This window comes from Telmatherina bonti (genome assembly GCF_933228915.1).
Source record: "Telmatherina bonti genome assembly, chromosome: 17".
In the NCBI taxonomy this organism is placed as follows: Eukaryota; Metazoa; Chordata; class Actinopteri; order Atheriniformes; family Telmatherinidae; genus Telmatherina; species Telmatherina bonti.
The window spans coordinates 30362222-30380981 of NC_136615.1; positions in this window are offsets into that span (position 1 = coordinate 30362222).

Sequence of the window (18760 nt, forward strand, 5' to 3'; positions counted from 1 at the left end):
AAGTCCTAAAACAACAAAGCAGCCCCAGACCATCACACTACCACCACCATGTTCACCACCAACTCTCCCATCATGCATTACTGCCCAGTCTGTCCAGCCTCCAGGACTAGTCATTGTTCTCCTATTGGAGTAATGTTGGAAGGCTGACCACTCCTAAAAAGACTGGCCATTACTCCCAGTTTTCTCCATCTGTGGATAGGGGGTCTAACTGTGGTTTTCCAGAGTCCTAAAGCCTTAAAAGTCGCTTAGAATTGGCTTTCCAGACTAAGAGGATTCAATCATTTTATATATGTATACACTGTGCTCAGAAAGGGATGGACATGGTCAGCAGCAGGACTCAGGTAGGCTTTGGGGGTTAATGATACTCAGCCAGTACTAAAAGACTCAAAGTGTGGAAAGAAAATACCCCCAACACCATTACCCTAGAAGCCACCTGAACTGTTGATGCAAGGCATGATGGATCCATGATTTCATGTTTCCACCAAACTCTGAAAGTACAGTGGAGCTGAAATGGAAACTCATTCAATTCAACTTTATTTGTACGGCGCCACTTCACAACCATGTTGCCACAGAGCACTTTACATACAAGAATCAACATACACATCATTTCAAGCCAATTCATACATGTCCTATAATAGAAACCAACTGATTGCATCAAAATTCTCCATCTTCTATTGTCCAGTTCTGCTGAGTGTGTGTGAATTGTAGCCTCAGTTTCTTGTTCTTAGCTTACAGGAGTGGCGCCCAACAAATCTTTTCAGTGTACAAACTGACATGTATCTTCAGACCATGGCTGGATACCTTTTAGATTGTAATAGTTCTGTGTCACGCCTTGCGATGGACTCACGAGCTGTCCAGGGTGTACCCTGCCTTTCGCCCAAAGCCGGCTGGGATAGGCTCCAGCTTCCCCGCAACCCTGAATTGGATTAAGCGGTTTGGAAAATGAATGAATGAATGAATGAATGAGTTCTGTGTCACATGATAATAAATGATACAGGTCTGTTATTTCTTGGTTTAGGATTTCGCACATTAATGCGCACGTCTTCCAAAGTGCCACAGTTTAGATTTTAACTTTTTTTTTTCTGGTACTATTTTGTTGCTGTTGTTTCTTTCATTTTTCTTCATTAATGTGTTTTCTTGGACGTTTTTATGCTTTGTTTTTAACTTTTTTAATGTGATCTTTTAATGATCTAATTTGATCTGGTCAGTAATGTTTTGTTTTGTTTTAACAATTTTTCTAACTGCTGCTAATTGTTTCTTTTATTTACATTTCACTGCTGCACCTTTGGGCTTCCATATCATTTTACATGAAGACACTTAGCAAAACTAACATAAAGACTATTATTGAATTAGAAAAACAAGAATAAGTAACCAAAGTATTTCACCTGGAACAGGTCCCCTGTTCTCAGATGGCCCCGCAGAGAGCCACCAGTACATGTAATGGGTATTTGTCAGCGTTGTGTGATTACTCATTTTTGCACGTGGGGCAAAACGGAGCGAGCTGAGCCAGGTTTCAGCCTTCCCATCACATTCCTGGTTAATCCTGTCATGTTACAGTGTTTGTCTTACTAATGCAATTTTGGCCTGTGCACATCAGCGAGGCCTCGCTCTGCACTGCAGGAGCCTGTGCAGCATATTAGGCTCTAAACAGACCCACACATGGAATTTGCCAGTGTTCATTTTTTGCCCTTGTGTTTCTCTGGAAGTCGTCCCAGACAGTGATGCCTTTCAGTTGTTTTACTGAAACCTAACAAAAGATCCTCAGGAACAAGAGAAGAAACAGAGTTGATCTATTAGAGAGGTGCGAAGGGTATTTATCACAGCTCTAAGTAGCCAGCGGTGGAAAAAATAAGTGACAGGGATGTAGGGGATAATGCTTTTTGAAATATTACTCTAAGTGGAATTAATTCCTGCCTGCTGAGCGCCTGGACATCCCAGGTGTTGCTGTGAAAATACCATCTGGCTCATTAATTGGAAGTTATTCCAGCCGATTACCGATACCCCGGAGGACTGCAGTCCACTCTCTCTGCACGCATATTGAATTTCATAAATAAGACACCACCACGCTTCGCTCCCGGGAGCAGCTCAACCAGGTTTTTAAGGGTGAACATCGATTATCAACAGTTCAAGGTAGTTTACGCACATGAGGGAAAATTCACAGGTGGAGGAGAAAATGAAACCTTCAAGTGAAAATATGAAAGAGAAAGAAATGGGAGCTTTTTTTGGATTACCCAGACAGTGTAAAACACTGTTATTTTAATTAAGTTCAAATCCACAAGGGCTTTTCTTCTCTAACTGGAAATGAGTTTTCATGCAACGTAACACGAGGCAAATTATTTTTAGAACATCAAATGATCTTTAAGAACCAAATAATTGAAAAGTTAATAGTCATATTTAGGTATAATGAGAATATATGCAAACCATTTAAATTTTCACAGATCTGCCAAAGCAGCTCTGACCCACCCCTGCAGGGGTCCTGAGGCACCAGGATGTTGATCAGGACTTCTGCAGGCTGGATCGGACCTGTCCTATCTCTCAGGTGCAGATACAGATACTTTCATTGATCTGGGAAATCAGAGGTTGCAGCAGAAAGCATTGAGGCAAACATTGAGTCAAATGAACAAACAAAATAAAAAACAAGATATAGAAATATGTACATGTTAAAATAATGATGTGCAAAAACAAATAGATCTAAACGATGTGCAAACCAAGTATGGAATGTAATAAGTAAAACAGCAGCAGGGTGAAAGCAGGTGAAGCCTGTTGACCATCTGCCTCAGGTGAGTTACTGAACAAGTTATACAACGTCGCAGGAAAGATGACCTTTATCTGTTCATAGAGGAGTTGTCCGAGTTTAATCTGCTGCGTTCACACTGCTGGCCAAACCTGATTATTTACTTCAATCTATTTTTTTGTTTTTGTTTTTTTTTGGAGTGGTTGTTTAATTATCATTTCAACATGACCCTCATGTGAATGATGTGAACGATCCATGGCCCAACAGCCAATGAAGTCCTAACCCTAACCCTGCAGAGACATGCATGCACAACAGGATGTTGTCTACTGCAGAGTGTTTGCAGGTGGAAATATGGTTTCTTCACCTGTGTTAATAATATGGAAGTATTTGCACATTTAGAACCAACAAGATTCTGGCCAAATAATGAATCAAATAAGGACACAGAGGAAAAAGTAAGCACACATGTTGAAAATGGCCTTTTATGCAAAGTGGCTGTTACTGTACACACACTGCAGTCAAGTTCATCCTGGACAGGTCTAATTTCACCAAGCCACACCCCCCAGACTTACTGGGATGATCACCAAACCAATATATATATATATATATATATATATATATATATATATATATATATATATATATATATATATATATATATATATATATATATATATATATATATATATATATACACATTCCTATGAAATCTGGACCCTGTCTGACCCGATGATTTGTAACCCACAACCCCATGTCAACACAATAATTGTAATAGTAAATACACCCCTCCGTACCTCCATCTCATTACTTTCACACATTTACTGTGATGCTGTTTTGTCATCCTTTTCATTTACAATAAAAAAAGGAAACAATTACAACACAGTAAATAAATTTGAAGGTTTATTTTAAGCAGAAAATTTGCATTGAGCCGTTAGACTAGTTCCCGGGGTGTCCTTGAGGACTTCTGTCCTGCAGGTTTTCAACGTACCCCTGTTGCAATACACCAGGCTTCCATTAAATGGATCCAACAGCCAATGAAGTCCTGCACAGTGACTGATTGATTTGAGTTAAGGAAAGTTGGCCTGTTTAACATGGGAGTCTTTGGGGATCGCTCTGTTTTGGAGCCCATAGTGGATGAAGGGGGAGCTGCAGTTTTTGGCACTTCTGCATAGGCTTCATTTTTAAGCACCAGAGGTTGCCGCTTGGTTTGCAACCAATGACAGAACGCCGTCCGCTTTCTTCATAGGTTCATTCAGTGTGTTGCTGGTTCTCATGCTGTTTCCCCGCACACAGCAGCATACTGGGGACAATGGACTGGTAAAGCATCTCCAGCATTTCGCTGCAGACAATAAAGGCTGTAATACGGTATCAGAGTCTGGGGAGTTTGGAGGCCGTATCAATGCTTTAGGTTCATCGTCATCAGATTTATTGAACCACTCCTGAGCAGTTTTTAATGTGTGGGAGGAAGCATTGTCTTGCTGAATACGTCTGCTTCTATCAGGAAGGGTTGTTGGTATGAAAATAACATCCACATGAATGCCAGGAGCCAAAGTTTCCCAACAGAAATTTCCATTGGACCACTTTAATAAGTTACCATGTAAATATATAAACGCAGTATTCAATTAAAAAGTGTGCCTCCTATCGTGCAAAAATGCATTACTGTCATTATGGTCTGTGTACCAAGGATGAAAAATTTGAACGTTTGCCTCTTTTATCAGTTTAATTAAATGGTCGCGCTGTCTTCCACATTTTCTTGTCATGGATTAAGCATGTGTCAGAGTGACATATTATTATTATCCTATTACTGTCCTTGGATCTGTCAAGTCTGCTGCTGGGTATGGGATGCATGAACATCTATACAGTGTTAGCAGCTTGTAACACTAATAGTTTCTTCACACACTTGCCAGCATACAGAGGTGTCTCGGTTCACAAGAAATCTTAAAGAAGAAGGAAAGAAGGAAGTTCTGAGCTTCACACGTCTGTCGGATATTGTAGGGACACATTTTCCTGTGATTTTGAGACCAAATTCAATTTACTTGTTCATTGATTTATGTTTGGCTGTGTTAATACCATTCTCCCCTAAGTTGTGACAAGCTCTGCTTATTTTTGAGGACTTAGATTTTAAGTTTCATTTGTCAGCAAGTTGTGTGACACTTGTCTGTGTCACACAAGGGGGGCTGGACGCAATGAAGAGGAGAATGGAGAAAGGCAGGCTTACCAGATTTCTTCAGATTGGAGCTCAAGATGTTTTTCTGAGGTTCAGGGGTCCAGTTGGTGTAATGAGTGGGTTGCCAGGTTCCAGCAGAGAGTCAGCGTTGGCTTTTCGGAAATCTTTAAAAGAGCAGGACAATCAGTTTAGTTGACACATCTCAAACTGCAAAAGTACTCTGAGAAAGCAGAGCTCCACCAGGCTGCTCATTTCCTCCCATCTAGGCCTTGTCCTCATGTAGCAGAGTATCTCACAAAACAAAGATATTGTTCTCCAGTTTGGCCTGTCACCTACATAAAAACAAAGATTTATGTAATCAAAAGCGATTCTTTAAAAAACTTCCAACCAAAGTGAAGATTTGCAAATACTCCGTTTGCACGTCTGCATGTGGGCATACACAACCGGGGTTTTAGGTTTTGAAATGTCCCTGTCAGCAACAAAAAGTACCATGATGTCACGTGTGTGACCTTTGTTTTCAACAGTACGGACGTCCTTAAAACTGTGTTAGCATTATCCGTTGTCCAGGTGCTTTGTGTGTGTTTTTACACAGCCGTCATATAGATGACCGAAGGTGAAGGACGAGGTTAAGGACAGTTATTTTCCGCCACCTAACCATAACCAGATCATGTTCGAAGCATGTTTTATGGAAGAAACATTGTGAGATGGAAGGTTGTTCTGACTGGATAGAATTTGGGGCGCTACTGCCGAAAATTCATCCAGCAGTTCTTATATCAAGTTGCAAACAAGAAAAACAGATGAATGTTGGCAAAAACTTAACCTCCTAGGCAGAGGTAACTACAGTAAATACATTAGCAGCCGGTGAGCACACAGACAATCCAACAATCCAGCGTTGAATGAAGATCCGCCTGGATCAGCTCTATAAGAGGGGATGGTCTAATGAGCCCGATTCACTTCAGATATGCTAACATGTCTTCTGCACACACCAGGGGAAAACAGCACAATACACTCTGCAACCTGCGACAGTCATCTCCATATCTGTTTCTATGTGCTAAATGGGAGAAAACATTTTACATGTATCGCAATGCAGGCATGGACAATTCAAATGTCTGAAGGATCAAATTGGATAAGCATGAGAACACAAGTAGCTTCAGAAAAAAGTCAGTTTAATTTACCCCCCCCCCCCCCCCCCCCAAGAATGCAGTTATATAAAACCAGGACCCTTAAAAGGTCAAATGAACAAAACCAAACTAAAGTCATCATGGTAACCTGAACCTCAAGTTAACTGCTCAAACCAAACTTACTTAACAAGCAGGAAACAAGAAGGAATTTATTGTTTGTTGTCCAGAAAACTGGACAAGAGAAGATGGAGAAACGTTGCTGGTTTGATGAGTCTCAATTTCAGCTCCACATTCACATGGTAGGATCTGAATTTTGTGGAAAAATCATGAAAACATGGATCCATCCTGCCGTGCATCAACCCTTCAGGCGGCTGGGGGTGTAATGGTGTGAGGGATATTTTACTGGCCCACTTTGGTCCCCTTAGTACCAACATGACATGGTTTAACCAGCACAGCCTACCTGAGTCCTGCTGCTGACCATGTCCATCCCTTTCTGAGCACAGTGTAGCATCTTCTGATGGAAACTTCCAGCAGGATGATGCACCATGTCACAAAGCTCACATCACCATGACGATGAGTTCACTGTCCTCCAACGGCCTCCACAGTCACCAGATCTCCATCCAACAGAGCAGCTTTGGGATGTGGTGGAACGGCAGATTCTCACCATGGATGTGCAGCAACTGTGTGATGCTTCATGTAAATTTAGAGCAAAATCTCTGAGGAAAGTTTCCACCTTGTTGAATTGATGATGCCAAGAATAAAGGCAGTTCTGAAGGGAAAAAAGGTCCAACCTGGTACTAGCCAGGTGGATCTGATAGCGGCCACTAAGTGTTTATGTATAGTAATCTACTTTTCTACATCTCTCCTTCTCATCCTACATTTTCCTACTGCATGGATTTGGATTTCCCGCAAAACCAGTGGTATATGTTAAAGTTTACATGTTTATGCAGTCAGATGTTCTACATGAAAATGGCTTTCATCTTTTTACATGCATGTGTCCCAATTATGTTCTATCACAAGATCTCTGCTAAATAAAACAACAGCTTTGGGATGCATCACCGCATCCCACAACTATGGATTGTGTCTACCTCATTTTTATTGTATGAATAGGCTGATCTGATAAGATAAAATACCTCTAAGTCATATGAAAGTGCTGGAGACTATCATTAGTGAGTCTACTGGTAGCGGTCTGTGAGAACCTTTCATTGCTTATGCCCGTTGATTAGAGTCCTACCCTCACCCCTTTACATCTCCGGGCAGGGCATGAGATCTTTGCACCTCTAACCCCACTACTTAACACTGACCTCCCAGGGCCAAAAAAAACAGACTCACACTGTTGTGGTCCTGCTTAACTCACAAAATGAATGCATGTCTGTCTGAGTTCTTCTACACAAAAGATGCTATGGACAAGTTAGTTCATGTCTATTCTCCACAGGTTTATTTTATTAGGTTAAACTTTGATTTGGAGAGCTGCAGGCTGTTTTTTTTTTTTTTTTTTTTTTTTTTGTTATTCAGCTAGCTAATTGCTGATTTTCCAACAAACAGGTTTTTAAAAGTCTCCCTGCCTCTAAGGGCACAAATTGCAGAAGTAATGGGTGGAAAAAATTCATTATCCCAAGGAGAGAACAGACTTATTAGCTCAAAATAGATAATTACCTTTAAGTTACGGCAATCCGATCCATTATTTTTGTGGGAGTGGGTGATTTTGCATTACGGCCTTGAAGAAAAGGTGGTTTTGGGTGTGATAGCTTGGAGTGGATGAATGCTTTAATAATCAGTTTGTGTTTTCATCGGTACCTGCCGGGTGATTACCGATGTCTTTAAAGAGACGACCAACACAGACTGAGAAAAAATAAACTGACTAAGAGACTTTTCTTCCTCAAGATTAATTATTTTTGAATGTATGAAATAATCAAATGTCCATGGTGAATCTGCTGGTCTCTATTTGTTTCTTCAGAGCTGTTTACTTCTTAACAAATGGAGCGATTCTCAGCCGAATGTGAAGCGGCTGGGAGGGGGATCAGCCAAGTCCGAGACCACGGTCCTCAGACGGAAAAGGGTTAAATGTGCTCTCTGGGTCAGGAGTTTCTTCAATATATTTATTTCTTTTTAAATTTTTAAATTCAATAACACATTTTTTTTCATATGTTTCCCAAAAACTTATAGTTTGAGAAAGTCAGTTGAGTAGACGTATTTTATGAACCTATGTTATTAATTAATAAATTCATTTTTAAAAGTGCTGTTTATAGAATGTTTTGGACAATTTCCTGCTCAGGAAACAATATACTGACTAACTTAAGCTAAAGCTAAGACTTAAGTTAATCTTTTTTTTTAACCCTTTCATGCATGAATTAATAAAAAACAATGCAACGTTTTTTTTTTTTAAATACAGTATTTTACCTCTACAGACATGTGCAATGATTATTTTTGTTTATTAGGGATGTTTATAATTTATCACGATTTATTTTAATGTGTTCTATAAAATATTTATAAAATAATATATAATCATAATTATATTATGTAAATCCTCCATAAAATATAGCTGTACCATTTTCTATTCCTGTCTATCACAAAGGCAAACTTGCTTAATTACATTATGTTCAATTATATCATGTATTGATTTTATCTCCAGTGATTGGAAACGTATTGGATGACTCACTAACATCCACTGAAGTGGTTTATTTACAAAAAATGTGAATGTGATTTTCAGTGAGAGGCCATTTGTGCCAGCAGTACAGACATCGGGAGGTGGTGCAGGATCTCTTCCTAACACAGCTATTTTTAAAGCCAACACCTGAACACTTGTGTTTTCCATGTCTAAACTTAACCAACTAAAGACTAAAGGTGGAGGAAATCCGTTTTCGACTGGATCCAAAATCCACTAATGTCTCTCTCCGTGAGATTTTTTCTGCGCTGAAACAAGACTTTATAAATATGTTTTCATGTCCAGAACACAAAGTAACTGGTTCCATGAAAACGAGCTGCTTTGTTGGTGATTCTGTAGTTTAGTTAATATGCAAAGAGCCAGAAGACGGAAGAGTAACATGAACACAAACTATCTCAGAGGTATTGCACAACTACTTTTCCTCTACCACATGTATGTAAGTACTCCAGAAAAAGAAGAACAAGGAGAAGAAAAGCAGCTCTTAGCATCATAACATGGAAGAAAATGTTTTCTCATCACTTTATGGGAACAAATATAACACTATATCTCGCCAAAGATAAACATATAACACCGTCATAAACGCTGACTTTAGTCTTTCTTTTGCTCTGATCATCTTTTTATTGGTTTGCATTTTATGTCTCCTTGTAAATAAACTTCCATAAAGAAATCCTGATATCTTAGATCTGCTTCAGGCATCACTGTCAGCATGGTCAGGTCTGACAAAGACCCCCCCCCCCCCAACCCCCTTTCTTCTGCAGTAAACCTTCTGGAGTCTCATTTGGGAGTGAGCGATAGAAGCTGCTGCTTGGCACATTTCATGGATAATCAATGTGATCAACCTGCAAACAGCCAATCAATCGCCAGATCCGTGCATCGTCTCCTTCATCCAGCCCTGTGAGTTATGGTGACACCCGGAATTGGATTCACTCTGCGAAACAACAGAAGAGAAGGGAAAAAAATGAGACAATTATACACAAGGATAATGCGTCGCGCGGCAGATTTCGACCAACTCATTTATTCCAAGAAGCAGAATGTGCAGTGGGCGCGCTTCAGAAGTGCTTTATTGAATTTGTCAGGCTGTTTCCTCCTCAGCAGCCCAATCCTTTCCTCTATCTGTTATATCCATCACACACACATACACACACACAAACAAACTCAAAATGATGGGTTTCTCCCTGCACCCCAGGGCTCCCTCGACCCTGCACCAGATTAAATCTGACACTCGTGACCAGCTCTGACAGGGGGTGAAGATACTGAAGGGTGAGGAGGGGGTGGATGGGATTGGAGAGCAGGGAGTGGGGGGGGGGGGGGGGGGGGGGGGGGGGGGAGGGGAGGGGGGGAGGCAGAGGGCAGATGAGGTGAGGAGGGGTTGGAACTGTTAGTTTGGAGTGACAGACTAATTAGGACTTTCCTGCATGAAGCTTTATTTTCATATTTACTGCAGAGGCTCAGAAAGCCAAACGGGACTCTGACCAGACCGGCTTGGATTACACGGCGTGAAAAAAACACACTTCCACATCACATCCCACTTCCACAAAGAAGGGACAGAAGCTACGAAAGATAATACTGACATGTGTAATCCAAACTAGGAGATGGAGGAGATCATCCTGCTGTAGACGACTCCCTCTGCTGGTGACAGTCAGCGCAGGGGGATGGGATGGTGGTGGGGGAGGGGGGGTTGGGGGGGTTACCATGAAGTGGACAAGAGTCCTGTTGAGAATCCTCTTTAGATCTTATTTTACTCACTTTTATAAAGTTTTAAACATCGTTACATTTAAAAAAATTGCATATTTATCTGCTGAATGTCACATTAAAAAGGATGAAAAATTCCTGATGTTTCATTTAAATGACAGATTATAGAAACATCATCTGTTACGTCCAGTTCACCAGTGGCTCCCAGTCCTGGTCCTCCAGTACCTGTGTGTTTTAGAGGCAGCAGAGATAAACATATAACACCGTCATAAATGCTGACTTTAGTCTTTCTTTTGCTCTGATCATCCTTTTATTGGTTTGCATTTTTTGTCTCCTTGTAAATAAACTTTTCCCTCAAACCTCCATAAAGAAAGTCTGATATCTTCGATCTGCTTCAGGCATCACTGTCAGCATGGTCGGGTCAGACAAAGACCCCACAACTGTCATTTCACTGTCACATAAATGCTTCTTTTTTTCTTTTCTTTTTTTTTTGTCAAATATGCAAAGAAAAAGTTTTTCATTTTGGATGTTGTGTTTTTTTACTTGAAGAAAATAAAACAGATAAAAAGTTACAAACACTGCCATCAATGCCAGAAAATTGCAATAAACAGTTAAAACTAATTTACAACTAAGGTGTAATATAATAAAATAATAAAATAACTTAATTTGTATGGGTTCTAGACATAATGACTCGGCAAAATCTATATTTATAAGCTTTATATGTTTACGTTTTGTCACATTGAAGGCCTTTACACACCAGGATCGATGCAAATAAATGACAAAAAAATGTGAATAATTTGGAGGTGAATTATTGATGTTTCTGTCTGTGCACACCAATTCCAATGTGAAATTGTAAATTGTACAGGAAATTTATTTTTCATACACAACTTTGAATGGACTTTCACTTATATAAATATAAGTGAAATATATATATATATATATATATATATATATATATATATATATATATATATATATATATATATATATATATGTATATATATATATATATATATATGTATATATATATATATATATATATATATATATATATATATATGTATATATATATATATATATATGTATATATATATATATATATATATATATATATATATATATATATATATATATATATATATATATATATATATATAGGATTAATATAAAGTATTTTTCATTTTCATTTCATTTTATGTAGTGTTTTTCCAGTCATTCCGACCATTCACACACACACTCATACCTCAATAGGCACATTGGGGGGAAGCGCACGAGTCAGTGTCTTGCCCAAGGACACTTAGGCATGTAGTCAGGCGAACCCTGGAATCAATCCTCCAACTTTCTTGTTGAAAAATTACTTTTATTCCTCCTCAGCTTCAGAAAGCCCTTTATTCAGGGTTCCACGGGGCCTGGAGCTTATTCCAGTTGCCATGGTGGAGGAGACACTCACATGACCAACGCAGGAACAAACAAGCATGCACACTCTCACACACTTTTATGCTAAGCTGACATCCATGTTTTGGACTGAAGTGGAAGAACTGGACACAGAGAGGCCTTCAGCTGAGAGTCAAACCAGCCTTCTTTACCAGATTTTACACACTAGAACTGATGCAAAAAAAACAACACAAAACTGTGAATAATTCATAGCTGAATTATGTTTCTTTCTTTTCACACCAAGTGTGATGCAAAACTGCGAATAAACGATGAAAATTCTGAAACAAACTTATTGCGAGCTGGATTCCACATTAAGCCGTAACAACGGAGTGCTGACGCTGTGAAAGACGAGAGAAAAAGCAGCGCTGGGTTCCTCCTGCTCTAGAGATGAGAGGAGGACTTGGAGTTTCTGTGTTAAATCTTTAGGACAGCTGGAGGATCTGCTTCAGCAGCTAGCTGCTTGTTTTAGAAGCAGAGAAGAAAAAATAAAGACGCTCGGTCATGATGAAACAAAGTTTGATTAAAGTAACAGCGGAAGTGACGTCTGCACAGCTCACAACCAGCGATCTATCAGCCAACACACCTTCCCTGAGTATGTATCCATTGGATGTGAAAAAAAAAAAAACTGTAAACATTGCTGGACTGAATGCCGTTACTGATGTAAATGTTCATACTGACTTTACAGTGATCAGCTAAAAAATATTGCTATGTGAATTATTTGGGTGAAATATTCAGAGACGGTGTGTAAAAGCTTGAAGTCGAACAAAACAGGGAGAAGCTGATGAGAAGTTTACAAGTAGCATGATTACCCTGTATACAAACACATCTCCTGTCCATTAGCCTGATATAAAACCCACTGAATATGGAGATGTTGCCATGATAAAAAAAAAACAAAAGAAACTTGTAGATATGTTTTGGGATCGTTTAAAGTGTTGATTTAATTGCAACCGTTGGTTTTTTTAGGGTTAAGCCCTACTGGTGTTTATAGGGACTGAAACAATTCCAATCATAATCACCTGCTAAACGACAACAAATAGACAATCAGGTTTATTTTCAGCCTTTGCTCCTGAGCTGTGGCACTAATCTTTATAAAACACAAGTTAACCCTTTAACCGGCGGCGGCCCGCCCGGGGGCCGTTTTCTGGAATTTTTTTTTTAATCATGCTTGTACAATATCTTAGACGTTTCTGATTTCAATAAAACTGCGCATGATGCACCGGTAGGCTCTCCCCTACTGATTAACTCCAATTTTGACCACCTGGATTGATCAATGGTCCTTCTGTAGCCAATAATATCCACTAAGTGTCAACCCAGCTGGCGTGACAAGCACTTACTTTTACTCTTCCAGACCTGGCTTATCAGCTCTGATGCCAGTTCTGGCACCACAGTCATATAGCCAATTAAATTGCCGTCACGGCAATGTGCGGCTTCTGCGTGTGGGATATAAAACGGCATCAGAAAGTCCGTGCGTAAACATTTACAACAACTTTCGTCCTTGTGTGCGTAAAAGCGGAGGAAGTCTTGTTTATTCGCTTTTTTCCCTACCAACAATGGCAAAACGTGCAGAAAAATGTAAATACACTCGCAAAGAGGTGGTGGAGTTGGTCACAAGGAGAGACAGTGACTTTTCAGAGGAAGACGTCTCTGATTCTGCAGAAGAGGATGCGGTGCGTGAAGAAGACAATGAAAAGTAAGCGCAAACGTTTCTATGCACTCATGGTGTCTATATAAGCTATGTATATAAAAAAATGCACAAAGGAAAATTCAGAAAAAAGGACAAATAAGTAACTATACTGTTGTTAATGGCTTTGGCGGGGTCATTTTGTTTTTTTCTTTTGCTTACGATCTCACTGCTAACGCATTTACAGCGGGTCTATTTGGTCTGCTAAACACGTGGGACCTGGTTTGTTGGAAAACGGGTCTTGGTTCAAAGTGGCTCTGCACTTATATTTCCCTCTTGTTGTACACATTTTACATATATATCATATCACAGAGAGAACATAATCAGCTGTTGATTTATCTGTGTGGATGTGGGCTACGAACATACTTCGATTCCGTGTGCGCAAGCGTGTGCATGCAGGGTGTTAGAACATACACTTATTACAGTCAGGGTGCTAATGTGGGCTAAAAAACAAACTCCTCCTTGTTTGTCTTTTATTAGTCAGATATCTGAGTCTGAGTGGGAATCCACCAGGGCCGCAACCAGAGCTGATGACAACAGCTCTACAGATGAAGACAGACCAGCTCCTTCCAGAGGAAGAACAAGAGCCAGAGGGACATCAAGGAGGGGAAGAAGCAGAAGCAGTCATAGCAGGGGAGATTCGTCAGCTCCAGGTTTGAAAAGCTGGCATGGAGTTGATGAAGCTGATGTAACACCATCTCAGCCTGCATTCCGGCCCTTCCGAACACCAGGACCCCAATTAGTCAAAACAGCCACCTATACTGCTCTACAACTTTTCCAGTTATTTTTTTCCAACACTATTTAGCAGAAAATCGTTGACCCACTACTGCTCACCCTCCCAACCATGGACAGACATAACCCTGCAGGATATGTTTTCTTTTCTTGCTGTTGTTTTATATATGGGATTTGTCAAATGTACTTCACTGACTGATTACTGGCGGGGTGGCAATTTGTACTCCATACCATTTCCACAGAAAGTAATTTCTGGGAAGAAATGGCTGAGAATTCTTCAGGCTCTTCATCTGAGGAGTGCAGAGGATGATGCTGCAAATGAGGAGAAAAGAGGTATACCAGAGATTGACCGTCTCAGAAAGTTGAAACCTCTTTATGAGGACATCAGAACAGCGTGCCGTCATGATTACCACCCAGGCCAAGACATCTCCATCGATGAGAGAATGGTTGCCTCAAAGGCAAGCATTTCCCTAAAACAATATATGAAGAACAAACCGGTTCGCTGGGGGTTCAAGCTTTTTGTTTTAGCTGACTCCAGCAATGGCTGCACCTGGGATTTTCTTGTTTATGAGGGTAAAAGTAAGAGCGCCAGTGGTAAGGGGCTGAGCTATGATTCAGTAATGAAGCTGACAGATGCTTCATTACAGGGCACAGGCTACAAATTGTATGTGGACAGCTTTTACACCAGTCCCATGCTGTTTCTTGATCTGCTCCGGAAGAGGATTTGGGCCTGTGGAACAATCAGAACAAACAGAATAGGATATCCCAAAACAAGATTGAATGTCCTGGATCGAACATCTCCTCGTGGCAGCATCCGTTGGCTACGGGATGGCTCTCTCCTTTTTGTGCAATGGCAAGACACAAGGGATGTGTCTCCATTTGGAGACTCCAAATGGCCACTTTGGAGAGCACATGGACATACTTACAGTAAAGCCCTCATAGAATACTCATTTTGGCTGCTATTGTCACCAAATTTTAACTGGTCATAGGAAAGGCTTCATGCTACAGCTCCATCTGATTTTCCAGTCCATATCTCCATCTCTCCATAAGCAGCATGTTGACAAAGTAGAAGAGAAATTCAGACGAGGGAAAAAAACTGAAATTTCCTTGTGTTCCAACTCCAATAACTTTATGATGGTTACAGTTACAATAAATTTGAAAGCTCAGGGTAAAACTTTAGAGTGTTTTCTTTAAAAAGAGACCATGCTTTTGAATATACTCCAAAGGGTTCAAGTACAGCAACTACTTTAATTTGGGTATGTCTTTTTCAGGCGCATTTGGCATTTTGGGGGGTGACTTTTAAGGGGTTAAAGTGTGTGTAAGTGCAAACATAAATGTTTATAAAGGTTGTTGCGCGGTGTGATCAGTGGCATCTGTGCACGAGGTCAATGTTAGCATGGTGTTATCATTCCTCACACAGAGAAAAAAATCATGCAAGCATAGAAATCAACCTTTCATTTATTTTGGATTTGTGTTTATAAGCACTTTTATTCTGAAAATATGGCCAGAGCTTCAAGGGTTAAACAACTTCCAGTCATAAATCATGAAGGTAAAGAACTGAGAGGCTATTGCATCGTGAGGGAAAATGATAAATAAAGAGAAATTATATTAACAAAATTATAGTTTTCTCTTTGAAGAGAGGGGATTCCTTCCTGTGCTTTCCTGCTCGGTTTGCAGGACCGCTGTTGTGGCGATCGCCCTTGTCTGCAGGCGGCCAGACCGTCACAGCGTAACCCAGCCGGCCCTGATGGGCGCTTCCTGTGGTGCTGGCCGCTGTGGTCATAATAGCTCCAGACATTAAGGATTGGAGTTGGTTAGGTTTCTGTAATTTGCAAAAATTGTTACTTTTATCATGTAAAATTCTTTGTGTTGCTTTTTGGTATGAATATTGCTATATAAATATGATTTGAATTCTTTTTTTTATTTTTTATTTATGAGTTTGGCTGATGGAATGATCAGCGCACTGATTATGTACTGATTGCTTTGCATGAGTTTAATTCACCAGTTTCATCATGATATGATATTATATCACTTCTCTAAATTAACCAAGTCTTCAGTTCCAGTTGAGATGATTCAGGAATCAACATGAGAGGAAATCCCTCATAACTACATTAATTCATATCAAATCACTGCATGCAGCAACATGACGGAACCTGTAATGGGCTCGACACACAGGGGGTGACGTCGCTTTTTCTCCCATTAATTTCCTATGAAAGTTGTGCAATAAGACAAAAATCGCCGCCCTCCTCCAGCCAAGCGATTCAAGCTGCGTTTCCATTACATCTTTTTGCAAAATAAAAGTATTAATTATAAGTTTCGACAAAGAAAAACTGCTATTTGCAGGTGTTTCCTTTGAACTGTGTTTAAGCACATAAGCCTCAGTTCTCGTAAAATCTCGTCCGGTTGCTGAAATTGCTGCTTTTGGAAGGTTGCCACGTTATTTTGTGGTTTTCTATCTGCTGCAGAGAATTAGCTACGGCTTTTTGAAACTTTCATTTTATTTCTAACTATCTGAAATTCGCTGTTGTTTGTTCCCCACCGCACCATCTTTACCGGAAATGAATCGCCCGCGACCCCTACGTCACATCTGGGACACGCAAATGCAAAAAGGGTTTCCATTACACTTTTGCAACATATTTCTTTATGGAAACTTCTGAAAAACCATCTCATGACCGGATAAAAACTTTTTTAGCGATTTTTAAAACTTTTTTATAGGTGTGTGTGGATGTGTGTCTGTGTCAGCAGGTGTGTATGTGTGCTTATGTACATGCAAATGTATGTAGGTTGTTCTCTTTCTCATTCTTTTTTCTTTTTCTTTCTCTCTCTCTTTTTCTCTCTGCAAGTTGTTTTCTGTGTTCTCTTATTTTCGATTCTCTTTCTGTCCCTCTTCTGTCCTCTCCGGTCCGGTCCAGTGGTACAAACTTTGTAATACAAACAATTGTGCAAAATAAATAGAAAAATAAAAATAAAACTCTGAATATCAAGGGAAGCATTATATTTATGATGCTTCCCTTGACAAAGTAAATTTGCCCAGCAGAACACAGCATCCAGAAAATCCATTTTGCCTGCTTAAATGCTGGACAAGACAAAAAAAAAAAAACAAAAGAAAACTTTTTTTTTTTAAATGTAAGTGTTTCCATTAGCGATTTTTCATTGCAATATTTAGTTTTTGCGCAACTCTAGGTGTAAAGGAAACAACGCTATTATTGCATCAGAAATTTTGCTAGACGTGCACACGGGGGCTTACGACACAACACAAGAAAGTTTAAAAATGTTTACCTTTTGTCGCTGTTATGTGGCTCTACAACCAGTCAGCACAGGTTTCATTGACTGCTCAAGTAAAACATCATTTCTTTTTTTTTTTTGTTGGATTTCGCTCGAGATCTGAAATCAAATGATGGTGTTCACCAGAATGTTTCGTTGTTTATAAAATAACCCAGGTTTTCTTTTTTTTTTTTTCTTTTGTAAAGTAGACTTAAGTTAGATTCCTGTCAGTTCTAGAAAAATCTCCCGACTTGACATTATTCTTGCTTTCTCTGTCGCGTACCACGGTGGAAATGCTCCTGCGAATGTCAGCACCAATCAAATTTCTTGGAGACAAGCGATCCAAGGGCGTGATGTTTCCCACTGCTGCTGTCGCTGCTGTTTGTGTCGAGTCCATAAAGAACAGTAGGAAAGCAATAATAAGGCATGGTAGAGGAAAAACGCTGCCTTGCTCTAATATGAACTTTGTTTAAGAGCATAAACTCATCAGTCCACGGTAAATACTACAGTACTGCATTAGTTCCTAACATGTGGAATGATTTCTAACAATCCCCTTCACTTCCCCAGGCTCTGCAGTAGCTACATATCTGATGCATATAGTTATGTGGCTATAAAACCTCAGTAAGTCTATAGACCTGTCATCAGCTAACCCAGGCATCCCCCCCCACTGACTTTTTATATCCTAATTCCGCTGAATGCAAATGCATAATGACAATATTTTACTGCGAGCACCAACAAACAGAGAAGAACAATCTTTCACAGGTATCAGACTATCATTCTACACTATTAAAATATTACAGTATAGTATAAATCCATCCATATCAAGTGGTGTAGCTGCTGCAGCTGTAGCAGGAAAAACATTGCTGATTGGCTAACAGGAATAAGATGAGGTCATTTGAATAGTATATCACTTAGAGAAACTAAAGGTCCCTTGAGAAAGCACATAAATGTGCACAAGTGCATGAGTCCGTCTGTAGGACATGTTACTCAGCCATGAATCATGATACATCCATTTCCTGTGGCGTACTGTAGTTTGTGACCGATCTCTCCCTGAGGATAATTACAGCCTCTACAGTTTAGCTTTTCTCCAGTGATTTCCTGCCCCATGAAATTAGGCCTCACTGCATCCATTTATCATCCCATTACCACAGTCTTGTTCTCTATAAATAGATCCAGGTCTGGTAGAAGTGGAGAAAGAAAGGCGGCGGTGCCAACAACAACATCGCCGGCAATCACCCAATCAGCCGCCGCTTGATTACAGCACACAAGTTTC